Raw genomic sequence first — 4722 nt, 5'->3', positions numbered from 1 at the left:
TGAGTCAGGTTTATCCTTTCACCGCTCTCGGTTGCCATACTCGCAAGGCCTACTAAACACAAGGCAGGAAGAGCTTTCAGTCCTTGCCCTAGCTCTCAAAATCGTTTGAGGCCTTGTTGTTGTTGACAGTTGGCGCTGTGTTTGTGAAGCGTGAGTCTGCAAACCGTAAATTGGTGTTTGGTTTAACCTTGGAGTTTATGACGCAGGGCGCTAGAAACAGATGTTCTCAATTCCCCGACCAATTTTCACATTTAATGAAGCTTTTAATTTAGGTTTGAATTGTTTTCTTTTTTCCTGACTCATTTCGATCAATAAAATGTGTGCAAATGAACTTGTAGATTGCCAAAAAAAAAAGCAATTATTTTGGGGGACTGCCTGCGATACATTGAAATGAGACTGCAGGTAGAATTGGAAATGGATAATTAGACTAGGGCTCGTCGGCTCAGTCCGGTCTCTGTTGAATGAGAGCTTTTTAGCTTCTTTGTTGAATAGACTGTCGCGATCCATTAACCATGTGCATGTCGAAATGTATTGACCTCCTTCTAACAGGCCAAGAAGCCAGAGTTTAATTGGAATTACTGTATTTACACCAAGCCTTTTTTGACAGGGAAGGAAAACGCTGTGGGATTGTTACAATTCTGGGAACACTGTCACAGTGATTCATGCTGTGATAAAGTTAATATATTCAGCTGGTATGGTTACAGTTTGTCAGCTGCTGTATTTCAGAGGCGGAATGGGAAAGCGTCCCTGTGTCAATTTCTAGACACACTTGAAATCTTGCGTAGGCCTGTATGAAGGTCAAACTGCAAATTTAAAGCTCTTGAATCTAACATCTCCTCAACCATTTTACCGGTTTTTGTCATCCCTGCTTGGCATTGGATAGACATTAGTAAAGGTAATGTCACACAGACAGTGGAAATGGGTGAAACGGCGAGCATCAGCACAGTAGCGGTCGTGTCACCCCCCCCACCCCCCATCAGGCCCCTGAGTGGCGAGGCGGACCTCTCCCCCGACGGGAAGACTTAACTTCGCAGCTGTAATCACAACAATGCCACTGCGATCTGCCCTGCCCCTCAAGACGCTGCCCACTGCTGTCCTTCTGGCTGCGCTACTCGGGCATTCTGATTCTCTCTGTCACTTCCTGTATCTTTCCATCCCTCCCTTCCCTTCTGCTTGCCTGGCTCATTCCAGAAGGTCACAAATCCCGAGCTCCCGCTGCTCTTACGAGTTCTGTTTCAAATCAATTAACACTACATATAAATGTGGCAAGTGTACATGCGGTCCTGCTGTAGTGGCATAGGGGTAAAATATGGAGGGTAAGCTCTTGAGACCTGCATTCTGGCTCGCTTGTGTTACAATTATCTTAACCTGCTGTTGGCACTTTATGCTTGGGCAAAAAAACAAAATGGAAGTAGTTTGTGAAAAGAACAGAAAGCAGCTACAGGTCAGCCCTCTTATGGCCGAGGTGGGAATAAGAGGGTTGGCAAATCTGATCCCGTGTCAGAGATTGTGGGGGTTACACACACATCTGGCATAAATCTAGTAGGCGGCAAACTCTCTGCATCCACACAGACTGACAATGGTGTATTTCTTGCTATTTTCTTCTCACTAACACACAAAGGATTTGTTTTTCCATCCAGAAAAGTGCAATAGAAACACTTTATTACATCTAACACACAAGCTGGACACCGTTTCACTCAGGCAGGAAAAACCTAGTTAGGGCTTCTGGGTTAAAAGCCAAAATAGGGAACACATGAGGTGCACACCGTGCCACTGACTGACATGTGGAAGAGTTTTTTTGAATAGCTGATGAACTATCATCCTGACAGAACCTACCCTAAGGGAATTTAGGCATTTAATATATAAGTACATTTTAATTATATAGCACCTTTCACAGACAAGAGGGGTCACAAAGTGCTTTATATTAAAAACAATTAAAAACAGCAACACATAAAATACTAAGCCACATTGCTAGTTAAAAGCTTGTCTAAAAAGATGTGTCTTCAGGTGTTTTTTAAAAAGTTTCCACAGAATCCAAAGCTCTCAAGGCTAAAGGGAGAGAGTCCCAGAGCCTTGGAGCCGCCACAGAAAAGGCTCGATCACTCGACACCGATATGTCTGTTCACCATTTAAATAATGAGAGGCGTAATTGTGATGTTCACTTGCAACAGTCAGATCCTGGTCATGCATCTCATGTCTGAGTTTTAAAAAAAAAAAATTAAGTGATTATTGGACAAACGGTTTAACTACTAAAGCCTCTACTTAAGTGATTGTGTTGCTGCATTAGAGGAAAAAAGGCTTTGGACCCAATGCTAGCGAGCGCTGATGTGCGGAGGAGGTTTTGTGGCTTTTTGACGGCAGAAGCCTGGATCTTGTAGGAGCTGACCGAGCTCTTCCTCCCTAATCCGGCTGCACTAAAGTCCGCTGCGCGTGCATGTGTGCGTGCGTTTGTACAAATGTGTGTGCGGTTGCTCGCCTGCCCAACTTGTTGGGTGTGACTGTATGGATGTTTTGTCAGATGTCAGCCTCACAGCCTTAAAACCAAACACCACAGTGACAGAAATCACACTCCGTGTTTGATTTGGCTTTGCCTTCAAAGGGAGCAATTTGTCTTCGCTCTGCATCAGTGGGCACATCAACAACTGTGTGCTCCTCTCTCTGTCTCTCTGTGTGTGGGTGAATATTTGTCTGTATGTGTGCATGGATATTTGTCTGTGTTTCTGTTTACAGTACATAGGTTGTGTGTTTGTCTATGTCTGCGTGCTTGCCATATGTTTGTGTGCCGGAGTTTAGCGTGATGATTCACACAGAGCAGCTTGAACGCGGCTTTAACCCCGTCACCTGCTACAATATGCAAGTCACCAGGCTGTGATCTGCCTTCCCCGTTTCTCCATCCACAGCAGGGCTTTTCTGCCTGTCCTTGTGTACAAGTCAAACTCCACACCTTCCTGCAATTGTTAATTTCCTTCACACCACCTCCTCGATAATTAATTTTATTAATTTTTTTTTTTTTAATTGTCTTCTCAAAAGGGAGAACTCGCCAAGCGCTCCAACGCTCGTGTAACAACAATCACAACTGTCGGCACATTTTGTGAAATGTGGCAATCCGGAATGACTGACGTTGTGAAAACTGGCTGTAAAAAAGGAAAACGAGCTGGACACGGGGAGGTGAGAGAAGAGGAGTTACATACAGAGAGAGGGAGAGGGAGAGGGAGAGGGGTGTGTGTGTGTGTGTGTGTGTGTGTGTGTGTGTGTGTGTGTGTGTGTGTGTGTGTGTTGTGGTGTGTGTGTGTGTGTGTGTGGTGTGTGTGTGTGTGTGTGTGTTGTGTGTGTTGTGTGTGTGTTTGTGTTGTGTTGTGTGTGGGGGTGTGTGTGTGTGTGTGTGTGTGTGTGTGTGTGTGTGTGTGTGTGTGTGTGTCTATTAAAATCGATGGCTGTCCTGATGAATATCAGCCAAGGGAAGCTAGTGCCGAGCTCAGCAGGGACGGACTCGCTCACTGATTGAGCATCATTTAAACTCAGCTCACGACTGAAAAACACATTATCAAAAGGAAGTTATTATTTTTCACATATCCGAGCCTGCTATAAAGGCTACCACTCGGATGTTGGTTTTTGATATTGGTTTTGTCCAGCTTAGCGTGAACTGAGAGCTGCTGCGACTTTTGGTCGCCGCGTAGTCCTCCTGCAACACACTGTGGCGCTGATGGAAATGCTGTTTGTGTTTAGTAAATCCCTACCAAATGAGGAGCGGGTGAAGCACCGTCGCCGCGGGCGTTGGGAAGCTGTAGTTGAGATTGAAGTTCGGGGTCACAGACGGATCTGTCGGGCCGCCTGCTGCCTTACTGAGCATAAGCCGCGGCTCCTCGTCTCTTTTTCTCATCGAACTTCATTTTAATGCTTCCTTCCACCTCACCAGCCTTTACCGGTTCCTCTCTCGCGCACACATCGGCAGAGACGCACATGTGCAGACAGGCTATCACACGCATAAAAACACACGAGGACAAAACACACACACGCAATAGGAGAGAGACACACGTGGACGGAGTCCTCCGGCCGTCGCACACATCCAGCAACACCCGGCCTCCGCTCGGCACAGGAAGTTCATCTTCCAGTCAGCTCACATCAGCCATCAACTGGGGACCAAGCAGCTCTGGAGCTGCTAGTGAAAGCAATTAAGATGCCTTGCTGAGTTAAGATCAGTGTTTTACTTTGCTACGGTGCGACCGGCGCACACTCCCGTCCATTGCTTGCTCACTTCTCCTCCGCTGTGACTGCTTTATCTGCGTTATTCAAACTGCGGTTCATTATGGATTCATTTTGTTTACTTTTGGACAAAGCATGTTGGCAGTGCAGCACTACGGTCCACTTGTGTGTTTGTTCTTTGCCCATAATTGCTACAGTATGATCAGTAAGTAAGGGGAATTGTAGATCACCAAATTAGTGAAATGGGGACTGTTTACGAGGGCAAGCTGTGTGTGCTGGTTCTGTGTATGTAAAGGGAGACAGGAGCTTCCTTCCTCAGCTCTCATCGTACCTCATCAAAGGTTATCACTCCTTGCATGCAGCTACAGCTGTATAGCAAAGGGGAGAAACAGATTATTTAAAGCAGGGCTGTGACTCTGCGATTGGCCCTTGCCATTGTGTAACAATTCTGATTGGTTTAGCAGGCAGGGGAACGCCTCCAACAGCTGATTGGAGTTAGGTAGAGCACTGATTAAGAGT

The 4722-nt window shown here is 46.0% G+C and overlaps 1 protein-coding gene across 5 annotated transcripts in view; it reads left to right on the top strand.

Moving 5' to 3' along the window:
• Positions 1 to 4722, top strand: part of klhl29 (kelch like family member 29) — a 225089-nt gene that overhangs the window by 119785 nt on the left and 100582 nt on the right. The window lies entirely within an intron of this gene.

The sequence above is a fragment of the Etheostoma spectabile genome, chromosome 18 (genome assembly GCF_008692095.1).
Source record: "Etheostoma spectabile isolate EspeVRDwgs_2016 chromosome 18, UIUC_Espe_1.0, whole genome shotgun sequence".
Taxonomy (NCBI): domain Eukaryota; kingdom Metazoa; phylum Chordata; class Actinopteri; order Perciformes; family Percidae; genus Etheostoma; species Etheostoma spectabile.
Note: the sequence above shows the minus strand (reverse complement) of the source record. Positions and strands in the feature narration are given on the sequence as shown.